The sequence below is a fragment of the Aythya ferina genome (genome assembly GCF_964211825.1).
Source record: "Aythya ferina genome assembly, contig: HAP1_SCAFFOLD_96, whole genome shotgun sequence".
Classification (NCBI taxonomy): Eukaryota; Metazoa; Chordata; class Aves; order Anseriformes; family Anatidae; genus Aythya; species Aythya ferina.
The window spans coordinates 81,020-102,953 of NW_028181422.1; the positions used below are offsets into that span (position 1 = coordinate 81,020).

Sequence of the window (21,934 nt, forward strand, 5' to 3'; positions counted from 1 at the left end):
AAGTCTATCTCTCGCTCACACTCCCTGATGGCAGATTTAAAAAAAGAAACAAAAAACAAACAAACAAAAAAACATCACAGCTGCTGCTGTGCCTGCTCTCTTCCTACTTTCTTGTGCTTTGCCCCTCCCCTTTACCACTTGATTGGGTTTGGGTGCTGGGCGGGGCCAAAAGGTATATGAGCCCCAGGCATGGCAGTAGAGAGCTCATTCTGCCTGGGCTGCTCCTTGGAGTAAGTGCTTTGTTTTTCCTTCAGTCAGTTGCAGGGTTGTTTAGGCAGGCTGGAGTCTATGGATTTCTGGATTTTAAGTGCTTGGAATTCACTTAATAGAGGAATATTAAGTAGAGGCTGCTGGCTCACTGTTTTTTGGGGTGGGGGATACTCTTCTGTTTTTGATCTATATGTTAATCTCTAGATGTATACACCCACATGTGTAACTCTCCAGAGGACTAAAACCAGCTTGATTGCATGGTACAAGAGGCTCAACCACGTAGGTGCAGTATTACCAAGAGACTGAGCAGGATCACCTTTTTCATCTGCAAAGGGTAATTCTGTGGCTACCTCTGTTGGAGCTGCTGTGCATTCATGGCCTTTTGGCATTTGTTGACTTTAGGGTGTTTGTTTATTTATTTTTTCTTCTACCTCTGGTCTCTGTGTTTGAGTTTTCTGTAAGGAGCTATACTGTTTGCATGTACATCGTGGATATGACCTTCTCTCTTTGTTTCTTGTAGCTCAGGGCATAGGCACGGAAACGTGAATGAGGCATGATGGTGAGTGGATGTCAGTGGGGACTCTGAGTTTTTTGGTGGACTGTGTTAGTCTGCTTCTAGAAACACCCCAGTTCTCTTGTTTGCACTCTGCATTCTGTTGTGCTAAGTCATATAAATAAGTAAAGAAACCACAGCTACTACTCCCCCTCTTTCTGGTTTTTTTTTTTTTTTTTTTTTGTATTTTCCCAGGTGATTGGCTTCAGGTTCCAGGTGGGACCTAATGGTAACTGAGTTGCAGGTATGCCATCAGAGAGCTCCTTCTGCCTGGGCTGCTCTTTGGGGTAAGTGCTTTGTTTTTCCTTCAGTCAGTTGCAGGGTTCTTTAGGTGGGTCAGAGTCTATGGACTGATGCATTTTCAAGTAGAAACGGGTACGCATGTCTTTTTTGGGTGGCAACTGGCAGGATCTGTCACAGTAAAGCAACCTAGTAGTAGGTGCTTCTATTGCATGCAGCTCTTCCTCAGGTGAGTAATTGTTATAGCAGTGTTACAGATAGTATGGTGATGTTACTTTGTGTGTTTGCTTTGTGGTTCTGGGTCCCTTATGATTTTGGCAGAATTACGGGGCTTTCTGTGAGTCTTTGCCTATATGTCAAATCTTACCAAAGCCACAACGTTGGTGGAAAAGTGATGGAGCATGGTTTAGGAGAAATGTGTCATGGAGGCTCCCTGTGTGAGCATGTATATGAAAAAGGCAGCAGTGGGCATGTAAAGGGTAGTCTGTTCCAGGTTTAGGGACAGTTTGTTATATTTTTGGATCTTTTGCTTGTGGGTTTACTTGTGGGTTGAGTCTTTAGATCTTGTAGCCTTCTAGGCTTTAAGTGCTTGGAATTCACATATTCGATGTTCTTTTATGAGGGGTTGTCAGGTACGTTGTTTTTGGGAAACCGTGGGGTACAGTTTCTTGACCGCATAAGTGCAGTAGTGCCTAGAGAGTGAGGAGGGACACCTTCTTCATCTCTAAAGAATAAGTCTGTTCGGGCACGTTGCGGCGCGGCGCCGCCCGGGCACGTTGCGGCGCGGCGCCGCCCGGGCACGTTGCGGCGCGGCGCCGCCCGGGCACGTTGCGGCGCGGCGCCGCCCGGGCACGTTGCGGCGCGGCGCCGCCCGGGCACGTTGCGGCGCGGCGCCGCCCGGGCACGTTGCGGCGCGGCGCCGCCCGGGCACGTTGCGGCGCGGCGCCGCCCGGGCACGTTGCGGCGCGGCGCCGCCCGGGCACGTTGCGGCGCGGCGCCGCCCGGGCACGTTGCGGCGCGGCGCCGCCCGGGCACGTTGCGGCGCGGCGCCGCCCGGGCACGTTGCGGCGCGGCGCCGCCCGGGCACGTTGCGGCGCGGCGCCGCCCGGGCACGTTGCGGCGCGGCGCCGCCCGGGCACGTTGCGGCGCGGCGCCGCCCGGGCACGTTGCGGCGCGGCGCCGCCCGGGCACGTTGCGGCGCGGCGCCGCCCGGGCACGTTGCGGCGCGGCGCCGCCCGGGCACGTTGCGGCGCGGCGCCGCCCGGGCACGTTGCGGCGCGGCGCCGCCCGGGCACGTTGCGGCGCGGCGCCGCCCGGGCACGTTGCGGCGCGGCGCCGCCCGGGCACGTTGCGGCGCGGCGCCGCCCGGGCACGTTGCGGCGCGGCGCCGCCCGGGCACGTTGCGGCGCGGCGCCGCCCGGGCACGTTGCGGCGCGGCGCCGCCCGGGCACGTTGCGGCGCGGCGCCGCCCGGGCACGTTGCGGCGCGGCGCCGCCCGGGCACGTTGCGGCGCGGCGCCGCCCGGGCACGTTGCGGCGCGGCGCCGCCCGGGCACGTTGCGGCGCGGCGCCGCCCGGGCACGTTGCGGCGCGGCGCCGCCCGGGCACGTTGCGGCGCGGCGCCGCCCGGGCACGTTGCGGCGCGGCGCCGCCCGGGCACGTTGCGGCGCGGCGCCGCCCGGGCACGTTGCGGCGCGGCGCCGCCCGGGCACGTTGCGGCGCGGCGCCGCCCGGGCACGTTGCGGCGCGGCGCCGCCCGGGCACGTTGCGGCGCGGCGCCGCCCGGGCACGTTGCGGCGCGGCGCCGCCCGGGCACGTTGCGGCGCGGCGCCGCCCGGGCACGTTGCGGCGCGGCGCCGCCCGGGCACGTTGCGGCGCGGCGCCGCCCGGGCACGTTGCGGCGCGGCGCCGCCCGGGCACGTTGCGGCGCGGCGCCGCCCGGGCACGTTGCGGCGCGGCGCCGCCCGGGCACGTTGCGGCGCGGCGCCGCCCGGGCACGTTGCGGCGCGGCGCCGCCCGGGCACGTTTCTCAGGTGGAGCTGTTGAGCAGGTGAGGTAAAGGAGCTGGGAACAGAGAGGTATTGCACAACTGTATGTTCCATCAGTAGTAGTCAGCGTTGTGGAGTTGGTGGGCATTAGGGCTGGCATGCTAGTGAATGCTGGTTCTCTGCGTTTACTGATGGGGATGAGCCTGTTTAAACTAATTCTAGTTGAGAAAGTTTCAGTTACTAGCTTGGTGATATTGTAAATCCCTTATTAAAACCTGCAGAAAAAGCAAAAGGGGATTCGTGCTTCTAGAATCACCAGAGATATCTTGTCTGCTCTCTGCATGCTTTTGAGATAAAGTTGATTTTAAAAAAGAAATAAAAAACAACAGCTGCTTTTCTTGCTCTCTTCCTACTTTGTTGTGCTTTGCCCCTCCCCTTTCCCAGCTGGTTTGGTTTGGGTGCTGGGCGGGGCCAGAAGGTATATGAGCCCCAGGCATGCCATCAGAGAGCTCCCTCTGCCTGGGCTGCTCTTTGGGGTCAGTGCTTTGTTTTTCCTTCAGTCAGTTGCAGGGTTCTTTAGGTGGGTCAGAGTCTATGAATTTCTGGATTTCTAAGTGGTTGGAATTCTAGATTTCTAAGTACTTGAAATAGAGGGATATTTAGTAGAGGCTGCTGGCTCACTTTTTTTTTGGGATGGTGGCATATGCTCCTGTTTTTGAGCTATATTTTAATCTCTAGAGGTATAAAACCACTTGTTTTAGTCCTCTGGAGAGTTACCCCCGCTTGATTACATGCTACATATGGCTTGACAGTGTAGATGCAGCATTACCAAGAGACTGAGCACAGTTGTATCAGAGTCACCTTTTTCATCCGCAAAGGGTAAGTCTGTGATTACCCCTGCCAGGGCTGCTGTGTGTGCATGTCTTTTTGGCATGTGTGTGTGCATGTCTTTTTGGTGTGTTGTGTGGCCTGGGCAGAGTTTGCAGTGGCGCTGTGAGCGAAGAATCTCAGTTAGAGCTGGTGAGCAGCTGAAGTAACAGAGCTGGGAAGAGAGAGGTATTGCAGCAGGTACACTGTGGCTATGAGGTGCCTCAGAGTGTGCTTTTCTCTTGTCTTTGCAGGTGCTTTGTGCAGTCGTGGACAGGGAAGGGAAATCTTCATGTTACGAAGCTCTGAGGGAAGGTGAGTGTTGTCGGCCTGGTCATCCCTTATCCGAAGTGAAGGAAAGATTGTTTGGTGTTTGATTGCTTTGGCGTATAATCTGTTCTGCACCTAGATGTTTCTTTCTACGTAAAAAAATGTTTGAGCTATTTCCAGTTAAGCAAGTTCCATTTACTTGCTGGGGGCGGTATTGTCCTTTTAATATTCAAAGCTGCACCAAAAGCATGGGGATTGTTCCTTCTAGAAACACCCCAGTTCTCTTGTCTGCAGTCTGCATGCTGTTGAGCTAAAGCAGATTTCAAGAAAAAAAAAAAAAAAGAAAAACACACACACAAACAACAACAAAAGAACACCATTGGGTGACTTCTTGTGAACGCAGCGATCATTTAATCCCTTTGTTTTCCCAGGTGGTGTGGATGATACTGGCTGCACTGTTGGAGTTTGGATTTGGAGAGGAACACATGAGCACAATCATATGTAACATCAGAAGTAGTCAGCATTGTGGAGAAGGTGGGCATCATGGCCGGAGTGCTAGTGAATGCTGGTAGTCTGTTTTTGCAGCTGATGATGAGCCTGGCACTTGACTAAGATGACAATCGGTGCTTGTGCATTTCTTGAGGTGGAGGAACTTTACCATCCAGCAACCTGAGAGCTAAGTTGGGGGGCACCTGGTATTTGCATATCTGGGGTGGCTAATGGGAGCTGGGAGTCAGAGCAGCGTGGAGCCAGCTGGCTGAATAGACTTGGTGCCACTGTGAGGGTAGTTCAGGCTGGGTCACGTTCAGGCTGCTTGTGGCTGGGTCACCAGGCTAATAGAAGCAGCGGGATTATTTTGTAGCTTGAGTGCGTGTGCCAGGCATGACAGTTTCCTTCTGTTCGTCTGTCCTGTAGTGTTGCTTCTGCAATGTCTGTTCTGTGCTTCTTGGGTCTTGATATCCTCCTAGCTTTTTACACTGGACTGACTAGACATGCGACTTGATAGCGGTGCTGAAGGGCCTCAATGCTTGTTTTGTCATCATGACTCTGATCCAAGCACTTCTTGTCTTGCAGTTGCTGCTTGAAGTGCAGATCTGTTTCAGGTCTTGTGCATTGTATTCAGTTTGAGATCACATCTATTTCCATCCTCACTCTTGAAGAAGTCATCTGGGCCGCATCAGGAGCTCTTGCTTTGGAATTGATTTCCTAAGTGTCTTCTTCAGGGGTTTTCACTCCCCATCCTTCTGGTCTCTTGTCTTGAAGGCAGGCTTTTTAGGCCTCCATCATCCCAGTTCTGGCAGTTGCTTCCAGTCTCCTGTCATGATATTTGAGTCTCTCCTTGGGTCTGCTACAGAGCACCTGTTCTGACTTGCTGTTGCCATAGGGCTTCCCTGTGGGGGTCGCTTTTTCTTGTGCATTGTGTTGTGTGTTTTGTTTGTAGTGTTTGTGGCGTGCCTGTGTGTATGTGTTTGGTCTGGAGCTGTCCTGCCTGGCAGTTAGTGATGGTAGCTAATGTCCATGGGTGTACTAATACATTGTCCGGGCTGTTTTGGCAAAGACATCCGGTCTGCCTCTGGGCATGTACTGAAGGGCAGCTGGCACAGTCATCTCTGTGGTGTTTGGCAGATTTGGGGGGGAGGAGAGTAGAGCTGCTTGCGAGCAGCTGCTCGCATAGCGCTTGAACGGTGTGCTTGAGGAGGTCTGTCGAATCTTGAAAGCTTACAGATACGGGGTTTTGAAATTCTTATTTTTATTTCTTTCCTGTCCCCAGTAGAGTGTAAAGCTTTGGAGGAACCTGTCACAGGAAAGAGCTCCTTCTGGAACTGTCCAGCACTTGGTAGGCAACTCAGTGACTGGCTTGATCCCCTTTCCAGGTGCTGAGGCAAGGGGGCTGCTGTTTTGAAATGATAATATTGTAAATGGGGTTCCTTTGTGTTGTTGAGGGATGGGTGCTAATGCTGGCAGCTGAATGATTATCTTGTGACTGTGTTTTCCTTTGTTCAGGCTGAAACTCAGTATGTAGTCCAGGACGTCATGACCCGAGGTGCCTCTGGAGTGAGTGGTGTGATGAGCAGAGGTAGCTGTTATTTTTGGGGTGCGGTTGTCACTGCAGTTATTTTCTTACATCCAATCGAGTAAAATTCCACTTTCTCTTTTAGAGGTGCTATAAGTGGGTAAAGAGAACAGATGGAAGCATGTGCCATGTGGGGCAGGCAAGCGGCAGAGGTACAGGAGGGGATGAGAGTAACTGTCCCGAGGGCGCTGTGGCTTTTGCTCCTGCGATTGCTTTCTCTCCTGTTTATGAGGTGCCACAGACAAGGTGGGCTGAGATAGCCTTTAGAGTAGGAGGAAAGCAGGTCACTGGAATGCTGCGTGGTTCCTGAGAAAGGTGTTGTGTAGGAAAAAGGTTGTCTGGTGTGGCAGTTCCTGATGTCGGTCGTCTTTGGTAGGCAAAGAGGTGCCCGAAGCCCTGTCCTGTGTAGCCTGAGCACGCCTCGCTGAGGATGAAGCCTGCTTTCCAGCAGTTTGCAAAACTGTTGAGGCTGAAATGCTGCATCTGTGTTTGGGTTGGGGTTGCACCTTGGTGAGCGTAGGGATGGGTTTTAAGCTGATGCAGCGGAGGGCCTGGCCCCAGTGTCCTGTAGCGTGTTTTGACCCATCAGCATAGCCTTTGGTTTTCAGATAGCCTACTGAAGTAAGTGATTTTTCCTGTGAATGGAATGGAATTGATTTTGTTGGTGTATAATCTGTTCTGCTCCTAGAGTTTTCTTTAAATGTAAATAAAAGTTTGAGCTAATTCCAGCTGGAAAAGCTTCAGTTACTTGCTTGGTGGTATTGTCCTTTTAATATTAAAAGCCGTAGCAAAAGCATGGGGATTGTTGCTTCTAGAAACACCCCAGTTGTCTTGTCTGCAGTCTGCATGCTGTTGAGCTAAGCCTTATAAATAAGTAAATAAACCACAGCTGCTGCTCCTCCTCTTTCTACTTTCTTGTGCTTTGCCCCTCCCCTTTCCCAGGTGATTCCTTCAGTCAGTTGCAGGGTTCTTTAGGCAGGCTGGAGTCTATGGATTTCTGGATTTCTAAGTGCTTGGAATTCACTTAATAGAGGGATATTTAGTAGAGGCTGCTGGCTCACTGTTTTTTGGGATGGTGGCATACGCTCCTGTGTTTGAGCTATTTTTTAATCTCTAGATGAACCAACCCACTTGTGTAACTCTACAAAGGACTAAAACCAGCTTGATTACATGCTACAAGGGGCTTGACCACATTGGTACAGTATTACCAAGAGACTGAGCAGGGTCACCTTCTTCATCTGCAAAGTGTAAGTTTGTGATTAGCCCTGTTGGAGCTGCTATGCATTCATGGCCATCTGGCATTTGTGGACTTCAGGGTGTTTTTTTTATTTGTCTAGCTCTGGTCTCTGTGTTTGAGTTCTTATCAAGGAGCTGTACTGTTTGTGTGTCCATCGTGGATGTGACCTTCTCTCTCTATTTTTTGTAGCCCAGGGCATAGGCACGGAAACTTGAACGAAGCATGAGAGTGAGTGGACAGCAGTGGGGTCCCCGAGTTGTTCGGTGGACTGTGTTAGTCTGCTTCACCTGTCGGGCCGGCTTTGCAAGCGCCTTGCGACAGCAGAGTACGTCTCCTGCCACATTTCTGAGACCTGCCAGACATCAGCAGTTCCAGTTCCTGAAATGCTGGAGCTGCTCAGGGCGCAAGAGGAGCAGGGAGCATGATGCATCTCCTTGAGATGTTAGGTGAGCGAAGCGGTCGTACTGGGTTGGGGTACGTGGCTTTGGGGCTTCTTGGCTGTTGCAGTAGGGGAGGAAGGAAGAGGAGTGGGGAAAGACTGTTTTGTGGATCGTCACGTTTGTCTGTTCTTTCTCCTTGGTCTAAGCCCTATGACTTTGGCTCGGCACACTGAATGGAAGTGCTAAGCCTGGATCGGGAAGGTGAGTGGAGAAAAGGTGGAAAACAGGTATTGTTTTTGGTGTTGTAGTCTATTGGTGCGCCTCTGGGTGACTCCTCTTTTGCAGGGACGAAGAAGGTACTGGGAACATCCTAGCTGGCCTTTGTGGTCCACGTTGATGGTGGATTCTGAGCCCTGAGAATTAAGTCTGGGGGGCAAATATTGTATGTTGGGGAGTGGTTGGCAGAGGGAGGCGGGGAGTTTTCTAGAGGGTATCTATCTGGTTTCAGAAGCGGAGCAGGTCAGTTGACTACGACTGTTTCTGAGGAGGTTGTTCTACTGGAAGAAATTTGGCTGGTGTGCTGGTGCCTGATGGCACTTTATTTCTGCAGGTGAAGAAGAGCCTGGTGCCTGAGGCAATGTCCTGGCTAGTGTTTGTGTTCCTTGGTGAAGATGGAACCTGCCTCCCAGCATTCCCAAGCTAAGTTGGGGGGCAAGTGCTATGTTTGAGTTGGGGTTGTGAATGCACCCATAGGGCGAGGGTCTGTGCTTCTAAGTCATTGCTTTGGATGGGGCCTTTCAGGATCGATCAGGTCAGGCAGAGAGATTATGTGTGGGGAGTTCTGTCACGTACAGTGTGAACACATGCCAGGCAGGGCAGTCCCAGTTTGTCATCTGTGTTCTGTGTTGTCTGTGCTGTACTGTGCTGTTGCTCTTGGTGTTTGGCAGGCCCTGGGGAAGCCATCCTGAGGGTACTGAACACTTGACATCATCAGAATAATGCTGATGTTCAATTGGGAGCTGAGCACCTCTCATCTTGCAGTGGGAGTTTAAAGGAATCACTTCTGTGTGTGTAATACTTTTTTGTATCAAACGTTTCTTGATATGATCAACATATGTTACATGCTCCTCAGGTCTTGATATCCGCATTTCCTTCTTCCACTGGACAGATTAGACGGGCAACTTGGTAGCCACACCGAAGTTCCTAAATGCTTGTTTCATCATCGTAGGGCTGATGCGAGCACTTGTCTTGCAGTCGCTGCTTGAAGTGCAGATATGTTTCAGGTCTTGTGCATTGTATTCTGTTTGAGATCACATCTATTTCCATCCTCACTCTTGAAGAAGTCATCTGGGCCGCATCAGGAGCTCTTGCTTTGGAATTGATTTCCTAAGTGTCTTCTTCAGGGGTTTTCACTCCCCATCCTTCTGGTCTCTTGTCTTGAAGGCAGGCTTTTTAGGCCTCCATCATCCCAGTTCTGGCAGTTGCTTCCAGTCTCCTGTCATGATATTTGAGTCTCTCCTTGGGTCTGCTACAGAGCACCTGTTCTGACTTGCTGTTGCCATAGGGCTTCCCTGTGGGGGTCGCTTTTTCTTGTGCATTGTGTTGTGTGTTTTGTTTGTAGTGTTTGTGGCGTGCCTGTGTGTATGTGTTTGGTCTGGAGCTGTCCTGCCTGGCAGTTAGTGATTAACGTGGTAGTGCATCGGTGTACTAATACATTGTCCGGGCTGTTTTGGCAAAGACATCCGGTCTGACACTGGGCTACTGAAGGGCAGCTGGCACAATATATCTGTTTGCGAGTAACTGCCCGCGTACCTCTCTTTGTTTAGTAAATTGTAAACTGTAATTGCAATCGAATTTGGGACCCAGTCGTGTATGACAACTGGGGGATCGTCCGGGAGGGCTTTGGTTCCTGAATTCTTACTTGATCTAGGAGAGGCGCCCCACCATGTGGTGGCTGCTGTTCGAGTCGGGTCGGGACTAATGGCATCTTGAACCTGAATAAAGGTAAGCAAAGGTTGTGATTTTTCTTCAGCTCCCTTGCTGGTTGCAGCACTCTATTTTGCCTGTAATTCTGCGTGTGAAGATCCAAATGAAGACAACATAGTCGTAAGCGTTTAAAGCATATACTGTTCTGTTGGGTGGGATTTGGTTGCCTGTGTAAGAGTGTGACTGAGATGGAATTTAGTTCCAAAGCGATTGTGGAGGTCTTCTAACCGCGGTTCCAATCTCCCGCGAGGGACTTGGCCGGTGAAGGACCGAAGCGATTCCTATAGGATTTGTGGGTGTGTGATAGATCTTAAACCCTCTGTAAGACACTCTTACTAATGTAACCAAGGGCTGTGGGAATTGCCACAGTAAAATTCCTAGATGGGTCAGACAAAATCGAAGACCAGGGACCAGAAGAAAGGGAGCAAATTACCAGACACACCACCAGAAAGTCCATTAGGAATAACGGTTAGAAATTGGAACGATAGAGGCCCCAGAAAAGGAAAAAGTAAATAAAAAACAGTCCAGTATTGTGTGATAGAACGGCCAAAGGAGCCTTTAAGATCACGTCTTTCGGTCTGTTTTTCGATCCTTTGAAGACTGGATTTGTCACGCCTGAAATACACATGTTAATTCGAAGGAACCTTTTTGCCAGGAAGAAAGCGATTATGCAGGACTATGGATCAGGAGGACTTCATGTCCTTTTCCAGCCTCAATATTTACACTAAAAGCAGATAAGAAATTTGAAGAAGAAGAACAGGAAAAAGAAAAAGATAATAAACGGGAGCCGTTGGATAACCTACCATCTCCATATCCTAACAATCCACCTCCGGTGGCTGTGGTATCTCTAGCAGTACCACCGTTGCCCCTGCTTCCACCACCATCAGCACCAGAATGAGACCGACCTCCGGCTGCATGCATGAGAAGTAGGACTGCCATATCTGAGAGAGCTCCTCTATATCCCTTAAGGGAGGTAACTGGTGTATAACTGGGTTGGAGTTTTAACAGTTAGGGTTTTAAGGGTTTCAGGGTTATCGTGTTAGGGTTTTAGAGTTTTTTGGGTTGTAGTGTTGATAGGCTTTTTAGTGTTAGGGTCCTAGGGTTTTATTTTTGGTCAGTTATTCAGGGTTTTAAGATTTTTTTTTTTTTTTTTTCAGGTTAGGTTCTCCAGGGTTAGGGTTTTGAGTGTCCTAATTTTTTGGGTTAGGGTTTTGAGCATCCTACTGATTTGGGTTGGCTTTGGGTTTTGAGCGTCTTAATTTTGGGGTTAGGGCTTCAAGCGTTCTAATTTTGTTGTTTAGGGCTTTGAGAATCCTAATGTTTTGGGTTTGGGTTTTGAGCGTCTTAAGTGTTTGGGTTTGGGCTTTTAGGCATAGGACTTCAGGGGTTTAGTGTGGTAAATAGTTTGGGTTATGCCTGTAGGGGTTTCAAGGATTTTTAGTGTTAGGGCTTGTGGCTTTTTTGAAAGGCCGGTAAGTGCTTGGGTTACAGTGAGTGCTGGTAAAAGGTATTTCTCGAACACTCGGCCTGTGATTGGTCAGGCCAGCTGCCTGGGGAATGCTGGTAGGCGTAGTTTTCCGGCACTGGGTATCCGGGAGGCCATGTTTGGTGCCCAGAGCATATCGGGAAATGTAGTTCTAGGAAACTGGGGTTAGGGGTTGGGGTTAGGGTTAGATCCGGGTTAGGGTTGGGGTCAGGGGTGCAGGGCTCTGTGCAGCAGTTATTTTTCATTCTAAATCAGGGGAGGCGATCAGGATGGCCTCATCCTTCAGCATCCTACTATCAGTTAACCATTTTTCAGCCTTCTGCTGGAGTACTCCCCTAACATTATGTGGAGTATATATCTTCAGAGGTGCCCTACAAGTGACTTTTCTAGCTTCCTCAATCAGTAAGGCAGTAGCCACAACTGCCTGGAAGCACACTGGCCACCCCCTCCTCACAGGGTCTAAGAGTTTGGAACAATATCCCACAGGTTTCTTGATTCCTGCCCATTCTTGACTTAGCTGTAAATTGCAACTAACATATGCAGTTTGGTTAGAAACATTTACAAAGACCCTTTTATTTATTTGTAAATCTGGGAGGCTCAGCACTGGCGCTTCTATTAACGTTTTCTTGATCAACCTCAACTTTTCCTCATCTTCCTCGTTCCACTTGATTTTTTCTCCAGTCAATTTTTCATATAAAAACTTTGCCTTTTCACTAAACCCTTCAATCCAGGGTCTACAATATCCCAAGAGCCCGAGCAGTTGCCTCACTTCCTTCTTCGTTTTGGGTGATGATAGGGCTAAAATCCCAGATACCCTGTCAGCATCCGATTTTTTCTTTCCTTGGCTAAGCCCATGTCCTAAGTACCTTACTTCTTTTTCCACGAATTGTAATTTAGATTTTGAGCCCTTCAACCCTTTTTCCCTAAGAAATTAAGTAATTTGATAGTGGTTCTCCGTGTCTCTTTTTCAGTCTCCCCAGCTATTAATAGGTCATCCACATATTGCAACAATTTCACTTCCCCCTTTACCTCAAAAAGTTGTAATAATTTTTCTAAAGTTTGGCCAAATAAATGTGGGGATTCAGTAAATCCCTGAGGAAGTACAGTCCATCTAAGCTGTTGTCGCCTTCCTGTTTCGGGGTCTTCCCATTCAAAGGCGAAGTAATTCCAAGACCCTTCACTTAATGGGCAGCCCCAGAAAGCATCCTTCAAATCTATTACGCTATACCATTTATGCAGAGGTGTTAGGTGGTTTAATAAAGTGTATGGGTTAGCTGCCACTGGAAATTTGGTTATGGTTCACTGATTCACAGCCCTAAGCATCATAACTGACATATCCCCTTCCTTTTTTAATGAAGTCATTACAAACGTACTATTTATTATCCGGTGTATCAATAATGTAAAGCAAGGTATCATACAAGGTATGAATAATAACATCATTACACCACATAAAAATAAAAATAACATCCTTTTAACCCATGGTCCGCCAGGCAGCCATGAAAATAAATCCCTATCCATACCCTTCCAAGTTTGTGCTGGGACGTGGGCTCATTCCTAATTTCTTTTGTTATCTGTTTAACCACTTTCCCATTATCGTCAATTTGTAAGCAACAATTAGAATCATTTAGTTTCCCCCACACCCCCCCCTCTTCTGCTAGTAAATAGTCTAAAACCATTCTATGTGGAAAGATAGCATTCCTCATCTGGGTGGACTGATCAGCTAAAAGATCCAAAGCCGTCGCTGTTTGATCGGTTATTATTTCGAGGACAGCTTGCAACCTAATTATTCTATTCAAATTATAAATAGGTTCTCGGGCTCCAGATATTATCTCATTTGGGTTCCAGGTAGCTGGTCCATAATACTGTATGATTCTTTCAGGGGGCCATTCATTTTCTCTCCGTTGTTGAGCACTACCTCCGGCTAAGGAAGCATCAATAGATCGTTTTTCTCTATTCAGATCATCATATAATTTTATTCCTAAATGATTTCCTTGTATTTGTGACAATAAAAAGAACAAGGGTCTTATGTAGCCCACGTAGCATATTCCTGACCAGTCCTTTGGTAGCCTTTTGTAGGCCTGTTTGCCACACACCCAATAATGTCCCTTTAGAGCCCACGTCCCATTTGGAAAAGGACGGTCCCGTTCTCTTTTATTCCTTGGGGTGTGAAAATACAAAGGGTTTTCGTTACCAAGTGGTCCTGTTACAATGTTTGCCCCATTAGTACTTGTATATATACACCTCCAAGCTCCCGCACTAGATTCCCACTCACAATTACAACTAAGTTCTCCTTCACGACTTGTCATACCACGAGCTGACCAGAAATGTTTAAAGAACACTTGTGTCCCATTCTCATCTTGCCACCTCCAGCAGTAGACTCTTACCACATGCTGCTCCCTAGTGGTGTTATCACGCTGACAACTCGGGATTTGAACGTCAAATTGTCCCTTTGATTGTGCTCTTGCCATGGCTTCGCATCCAGGTCCAAAAAATTTCTTATATGAGCATTTCAGCCAAGTCCCATTTTTCAGCTGGACATGTGTAGCGTTCCATTTTCCTTTACTTGATGTGCAGTTTATAGGTCCACATTCAGGATCAGTACAATCATATCCGGGAGATAGAGTCCATTTACAAAAGCTTTTTCCCACCTTTACTGTTCCTGTTCTGGTTAAACAGTATATACCCTGCTCTGACAAGTGCAATTGCCATGGGCCTTCTTCCTCTTTCCAGAATTGTGTACCATTATGAACTTCACTCAAATTACTAACCCACCACTTAGGTTCAACCGGGCCAGCTACCCAGGGCCAACTTTCAGTTCCCTGTGGTCCCCCACAAACCCAGCAATTGCTAAGGTTAAAAGCCTTGGCCACTTCTTCCCCCAGAATGAACAAGTTATTCCCGTGGCTTAATTGCCCCTGTAAAAATAGTACCAGGAAGTATAACATCCTTCTGCGTCATCCAGGGGTTATCGTGGGGGTGTGAGAAATGCCTCCAATCAAGGGGTTGGGCCCACTTCCAGGATCTATTTGAGCTTGGGTTACTGTTCAGCCTTTGAGGGTGATCCAGCTCCTGGAAAACTAATTACAATAGGTTAAAAAATAATAATAATAATCGTATTTATTATATAAATATATTTTTGTTTGCTTGTTTGTTTCTTTTTCCTGGGACAACCTGGCTTTAGTGTGGGCGAAGTCCGGTTGAGGCCCTCCCACTCGGCAGTCAATACCCGTAGGGGTTGCCTCCCTTGGTAGACTATACACACCGCAGTGGAGGGTCCTGCCCCGGTCTTGCCTTCTCCCTTTCTTCCCTTCAGGCTTGTCCCCTTCTTCTGGCATTCTTAATTTATGCAGAGCCTTATTGCCAGCACATTAGTTCTTTTTTAGCTTTAATTTCAGTTCCCCAGGAGCAGACTCAACCCTCCAAGTTTGGGTATTTATTGGTCCTTTTACTCTAGATGCATGGGTCCAACCCCTTTCTGCTGTTCTCACAGCTGTTTCAGTGGTAAGTAAAACAAGGTATGGTCCCTTCCACCGGGCGTGTAATGATTCTTCCCTCCAAGTTTTTATTAAGACCTTGTCCCCTGGTTGTATTTGATGAATAGCAAACCCTAAAGGTGGTGTCTGAGCCATTCTTCCAATTTCTCTTAGCTCTTGCAATCTTTTCCCAATAGTAATTGCATATTTCTGGATACTACAATCCTCAACTACATTGTTTCCCAGAGGCATTCCCTGTGAATAAGGCATACCATATAACATTTCATATGGTGATAATCCAGTCTCACTGTGTGGTTTAGTTCTTATGTTTAGAAGTGCCAATGGTAAGCATTTTGTCCAGGGCATTTGCGTCTCAATCATTAATTTAGCCAATTGTTGTTTCATTGTTTGATTCATTCTCTCTACTTTTCCTGAGCTTTGTGGGTGCCATGGAGTATGATATTCCCATGGAATACCTAATGATTGACACAATAATCTTATTATTTTAGAAGTAAAGTGTGTGCCCTGATCAGAATCAATGTACTGGATTATCCCATATCTAGGTATCAGGTGTTCTAATAAATTTTTTGCCACCATTTGTGCCGTAGCTGGTGCTACGGGATAAGCTTCTACCCATTGTATTAAATGATCTACTATTACCAATAAATACGTTATCCTCCCTACCTTGGGCAATTCAGTGAAATCAACTTGTACTTTCTCGAAAGGCCTATAAGCTGTTTTTCTTCCTCCCGCGGCTGCTTGTCAAAACACTTTCTTATTTATCTTCTGACAAGTTAAACAACCTTGTGTGATTTGCTTTGCTATTTCAAAAACCCCTATGCAACCAAATTGTTGAAGTAAGTGATTACTTAATGCTTTTGTACCCCAATGTGTTTGTGTATGCAAACGTTCCAATCTTTGCCTTGCATAAGCTTGTGGTAATATCTCTCGCCTGTCTGGCAATGTCCATTTTCCTTGTTCTAATCTAGCACCTGTTTTTTCCAGTTTTGTCTGTTCTTCAGGAGTAAACTTTTTTTCTTCTCCCTCTCGTCTTTCTTCCTCCTGTACTGTATTAATTTTAGCAGCCTGAGTTCTCAAGGCTGCTTCCTGAGCTTCTTTATCTGCTAGATTGTTCCCTCTGGTGTGGTAATCTAATCCTCTTTGGTGTCCTTTTACATGTACCACTGCTATTTCTTTTGGTTCTCTTAATGCCCTTAAATTTTTTATTATTAATTCTTGATGTATAAGATTCCTCCCTTGAGTATTAACGAAACCTCTTCACAAATTCTTCCGAAGGTATGAACCACCCCATATGCATATTTAGAATCTGTATATATAGTTCCACTTTTCCCCTTTAATAGTTCCACGGCCCTATATAGGACATACAGCTCACGAGCCTGAGCTGACCATGATAGACTCAAGGGTCCTGATTCCACAGGTTCCAGGTGCTTATTAATTATTGCATATCCTGATTTTCTTTTTCGCTCCACTACTCAGGAGGAGCCATCTATGAACAGTGCTTCTCCCTTCTCTAATTCAGTATCTCTTAAATCGGGTCTTCCTTTAGTCTGGGTCTCAATTACCTCTAAACAGTTATGTTGTAATTCCTCTGATGGTTTTCCGAACAAAAATTGTGCTGGACTCTGAGCAGAGCTTACCCTTAGTTCTAAGTCAGGGGAGTCAATTAGTATAGCTTCATACTTTAGGATCTGGCTGTCTGTTAACCATTTCTCTGCTTTCTGTTGTAAGACACTTCTGACGTTGTGTGGAGTATACACTTTTAAGGGAGCATTACAAGTGATCTTTCTAACTTCCTCTATTAATAATGCCGTAGCGACCAAAGCTTGGAGACAAGCAGGCCACCCTCTACTTACTGGACCAAGTAACTTAGAACAATACCCCACGGGTTTCTTAATTCCTGCCCAGTCTTGAGTACGAACTCCATATGCCGCCTGGTTTGATGTGTTCACAAAGGGATAAAAAGGTTTTTCCAGATCCAGAAGGCTCAACACAGGTGCTTGTATTAATGCCTCTTTTATTTCTTCAAATTGTTGATTATCTTCTGCAGACCACTTAAGTTGGTTCTTAATTTCTCATATAAGAATTTAACTTTTTCACTGTAGCTTTCAAGCCATGGTCTACAGTATCCTAATAATCCCAGTATTTGCTGGATTTCCTTTTTAGTTTGTGGGGGTCTTAAGGATAGGATCCCAGATACCCTGTCAGGATCTAACTTCTTTTTTCCCTTACTTAACCAATGTCCTGAGTATTTTACTTCCTGTTCCACAAATTGTAATTTTGATCGAGACACCTTGAATCCCTTTTCTCCCAGGAAACTGAACAATTTAATAGGAGCTTCTCGGGTTCCCTCTTCAGTTTCTCCTGCTACTAATAGATCATCCACATACTGCAATAATTTTACCTCCCTGGGTAATGCAAAATCTTGTAAAACTTTTTCTAAAGTTGGTCCAAATAGATTTGGTGACTCTGTAAACCCCTGTGGTAGCACGGTCCACCTTAATTGTTGTTTCCATCCCGTTTCAGGGTCCTCCCACTCAAAAGCAAAATAATCTGGATTTTTCATCCAGAGGGCAGGCCCAAAAGGCATCTTTCAGATCTATTACGCTATACCAAGTATGTTTGGGAGAGATATGACTTAGTAAAGTATAAGGTTTTGCCACCACAAGGAATTTAGTGACTGTTCGCTGATTTACAGCTCTCAGGTCCTGTATGACCCATCCGATTTCTTTACAGGGAGGATGGGTGTATTATGAGGTGACATACACGGTTCTAGAGTTCCTTTTTCCAGAAGTCTATGGGTTTTAATCCTTTTCGACCCTCCATTGGTATAGGGTATTGTTTAATTCTAATTGGACGATGTGGATCCATTATTTGAACATTTATGGGGTCCATTTCTATTTTTCCAATTTCCCCTTCCTTATAGCACACTGAAGGGTTAATGAATTCTTCGTCTTTTTGTGTCAAAGTGTATAATTTAATCTGCAATTTATCCCCTTGGCTTTGAATGCTTAAGTTTAATTTTAAAATCAAATCCCTTCCTAGTAAATTGTACTCCGCTTCAGCGAGCAAAAGTAAATCATTAAGACAGATTTTTTTATCTATTTCTGTTTCTACATCTTTCAAAACAGGTACCTTAAAGGGCTCTCCTTTTGCCCCTATTACAGACATGCAACTCTTCCCTTCTTCTATTCCTTTTGGAAGTTTTTGAATAGTGGATTTTTCAGCCCCTGTGTCTACTGAAAATAAGACTTCCTCTTTATGGGGACCAATTAATAGTTTTATCAACAGCTCTGTTGATGTTGAAGTCCCCAGAAGATATAGCCCCTGACACCCCTATTCTTCTTTGAATATTTTCTCATCTTGTTCCCGCTAATGATATTTCCTCTGAACATGTCTCTTCTTGTTGCAATAGTAACAGACGGGAATTGTCAATTTCCCTCGACAAGGCTGACCCCTAGGGTTTTTTTCTATTATTTTTTTTCTCCTCTCCCCGGACAAGGTCTTGTGGAATGAGGTTAAGCCACGAAAGACCGTATGAACTTGGAAGTGATGGGAAAACTTACAGTTTTTAAGAAGAATGTTAGTTGTGATTAAGGCAGTAAATTAGATCATCCTCGTAGGAGCTTTCTAAACAGATCAGAAGAGGGCAAGAGTGTACTTAAGGACCGAAAAGGGTGTTGCAGTAGATAGCTGATGAGTTAGATTATGTGATAGAGCTCAGCTGCACACCTGCAAAGGAGCTCAAAGAGACAGTGAGAGGAGGCTGAGCCCCAGAAAATACTTTGCTCCTCCCTTCAGAGGCCCAGAGGAGCAGAGAGATGCACAGTGGCAGGTGGGAACCCGAGGGAAGTTCTTCAGAGGAAGAATGGCTGGGCCATGGACTAGTAAGGGAGAAGCAGAGTTGACTCCTTTGGAGGTTTAGTTAGGAAAACATTAGCTCAAAGTCTTAAGAGTAGCTTGAATACAAGGCGGGCGCCAGTCTAGAGGGAGAAGCTTGGTTAAAGTGTGTGGGTTTCAGGGAGCTGCGCAGTAGAGACTTGTAGAGAGGAATTTTAAATAGCACGTTGAATGGGAAATGAGCCCGGGGCAATTAATTGATGATCAAAATGCAAACTACAATTTTAAATCAGGAAAGAGGTAGACTATACTTTTATAATGAAAAATACGCCAGAAAAGAGTGAGGAAAGTGTCAGTGTTGTTATAAAGGAAGTTACTGGAACAAAGGAAAGGGTTAGAGGAGCAATAAAGCAGAGAAATTCATGCTTTTGTGATAGAAGTGTTGGAACACCAAGGACTGGAGATGGTAGTGATCACAAACTCATTTCCCGATCGCTCAGTTTTCCGTGTGCTGTCTGTATACCCCATGGCACCTACCTCGCATTCAGAAAGCAATGCAACCTTTGGGGTTAAAAAATAAAAACCAGAGAGGGCAGTGCTTTCCAAGAAAAAAAGATAAGTCCTTGTGGCAAACAGGTAGGTGAACGGAGTATGTACGTTCCTTCCTCGGTGTCCTGCTGTTAACGTGAGAGGATATTCACCAGAACCCAGTAGATGATTGCACTCTGGTTCTTGCGTTTTTTACCATCTTTCAGGAAACAACTTCAGGTTACTTGACAGAAGCTAATGGCCTAAGCTTATGTGCATTTGGCATTGTTTTCTCATTGGTGAGCTTCAAGCCTGTGTCTGGCCCATTATTGCTCACAGAATTTGTGGCAGAGCTAGACTTGGACTTAGATTACTATGCTTAGTCTTAGCACTGCAGATTATTAAAACCCTTTCCATTAAATACTTTCTCAAACTAAGAAGTGACTTTCTGAAATAGCTGTTTTCAGAAGATCTGCATCTTAGCTAAGCAATATGACAGAATTTTGCCTGTTGTTAAACACTGAGGCTGACGACAAGTCCATCAGCAGTTTCAGAGAGCACAGAACAATGTCCAGATGCATGCTCATCTGCTAGGATTTGTGATTTCTGAAACGTGACTTGCATAAATTCATCTTAAGGTTTTGCAGGATCCACTGTGTCATTAAAATAATGCTAATACTAAAACTGACGGGCATCTGTGTAATGCATTTTGGATTTCATATAATTTGCAAAAGTACTTAACGATTCGGTGTCATTTTGTGGTACAGTACAAACATCAAGAGGAAGTGAGAACAAAGAAAATGGTGGTGAAGATGTTCCAAGGCGTTACAACCTTCGACAGAGTAAACCTGTTGACCGCTACCAAGCTCCTATGGAAAGTAGGTTGAACGCACAGTTTCTCTTAAAACCTTATTTCTTGCACATAAGTGAGATAAAATTTTTGAATGCAAAGACGTGTTTGCGCACACAGTTCTATTTCAGTTCTGTACCTTCATTCTGCACATGAACTTCCCTGTTTTTATCAGACACGTGTGTCCTGTGCACATTGTCTTTCTTTGCTGTTTGGCGTACTTAGTGCTATGTATCCTTGCTATAACAGTAATTAATCACACTTAATGGTCTTGCTCTTGTGATTTTCAGTTCACCTTTAAACAGGGCGTAGTTTTCCACTTGTACCATGCACTGATGAAAAGCAAAAACAGTTAAAAATTCTTCTGGAATTAGGGATGAGTGAAACACGTGGCATTTTCTTTTTCTTTTGATATCCTCCTCTCTTAAATGTATCTGTATCATTATTCTAAATTCTTTCCTTTCAGTAAGACAAAGAGATCGAGAGAGGACTAACTCGGGCCAGCCGCGTTCTGTCAGACAGAAAGATGTTGTCGACGGTAGGAAGACACAGACGCTCAGTATGAGTGAACAGTGAACTTCAACTTTAATGGATAGCTCAGTCGCCTTTTATCTAGTTCGAACATAATCAACTCATACATATTGCAAAAACTAAGCTCAGCATTGGCTAACATTTCCCGCTCTTTTCAGTTTGTTCCTCCTTCTTTTAGCCACCGTCCCGCCTTAGGGACTTTCCCAATCGCTCAAGGGCATCGTGTCCTTGATCCTGATTGGCTCTCAGCCAGCTGCGTACGTGCCAGACTCATGTGAGTTGAGTACGGTACTTTACTAGCCCATTGCCTCCTAACTGCCCAACATCAACATGTCCTATTTCACTTAACCATTCCTCCACAATTCCCCCGTTTTTATTTTGCGCTACAAATACCTTCTCTGTGAGTTGCTCTAGTTTCTTAGTTAGGCAGTTAAGGATTATACGTGCAGCAACTATAATCGATATAATTATAAGTAGAAAGCGAAGTCCCTCTTTAACTAAGAAAACCCATCCACCCATGTTCCCAAAAACAGATTTAAGCCAACCTTCAAACCAACTATCTTGTACTACAATTTCTTGTGTATGATCCCTTAACCGTTTCAACTGGTCGTGAATTGACTAACCATGGTCAGAAAGATAAAAGCAACACATTCCTTCTACATCTTCACACCCATGTCCCTGAGCCAGCAATAAGAAATCAATAGCGACCCTATTTTGCAATACAGCATGTCTTAGACTCTCCATATCTTGTGACATTTCAGAAAGAACTTGTGTTGTTACATTTGATTGTTTAACAGCCCAACAAGCAAGCTTATTAATGTTAGTCAAAGCATGTGCAGTTCCCACACCAGGCACCAAAGAAGACTCTCTGCTCAGCCTGATGCGTAGCTAAAGCGCTAGTGACTGTTCAATAAATTTTTTAGCAGACTTAATATCATTAATAACATCAAACAATTTATCTCCAAATTTACGCCACTCTGTTTGTTCAAACAACTATCAGGATTTGTAAAACAACCCTGCGCTACTGCATATGCTAATAACCCTGGCAAATCTTTTTCTACAATCTATATCTAAAATACTCCGCTTTTCTAAAAAGCATCTGAGCAAATTATACGCCGCTTGTCTTTCATACCTTTATATATACAGTTGCAGCCTTTCCAAAGACCTCGGTGGCGCTTTTCCGGCGGGACCCTTTATAGGCTCATCCCGGGTGCGGGGACTCCCTCCCACCTTCCGAGCTGTGGGTGCGGGGACTCCTGTCCCTTTCACCTTTCAGACCTCAGCGACGCGTGACCGGCGGGATCCTCTCCCGGGTGCGGGGACTCCACGTCCCTTTCACCTTCCCGACGCGGGTGCGGGGATTCTTGTCCCTTCCACCTCCTAGGCTGCGTTGCAGGACCGGAT

The 21,934-nt window shown here is 46.5% G+C and overlaps 2 long non-coding RNA genes across 9 annotated transcripts; one reads left to right on the forward strand and one right to left on the reverse strand.

The window, feature by feature from the left end:
• The first annotated feature begins 217 nt into the window (after nucleotides 1-217).
• LOC311428577 lies at nucleotides 218-20,521 on the forward strand. 8 transcript variants are annotated; one of them, XR_014687770.1, is made up of 13 exons: nucleotides 218-230; nucleotides 415-544; nucleotides 731-769; nucleotides 959-1,050; nucleotides 4,112-4,172; nucleotides 4,559-4,661; nucleotides 5,899-5,964; nucleotides 6,132-6,204; nucleotides 7,319-7,448; nucleotides 7,628-7,884; nucleotides 8,429-9,822; nucleotides 19,917-20,027; nucleotides 20,466-20,521. It is a non-coding gene; the product is annotated as an uncharacterized lncRNA (long non-coding RNA). The 8 variants fall into 8 exon arrangements; XR_014687769.1 differs by lacking the exon at nucleotides 7,319-7,448 and having other exon boundaries at nucleotides 6,132-6,222; XR_014687771.1 differs by lacking the exon at nucleotides 7,319-7,448.
• A 379-nt stretch (nucleotides 20,522-20,900) lies between these two features.
• On the reverse strand, nucleotides 20,901-21,739 carry LOC311428590. The gene is made up of 2 exons (XR_014687778.1): nucleotides 21,663-21,739; nucleotides 20,901-20,982 (listed from the first exon to the last, which is right to left on the reverse strand). It is a non-coding gene; the product is annotated as an uncharacterized lncRNA (long non-coding RNA).
• Nucleotides 21,740-21,934: the final 195 nt, after the last annotated feature.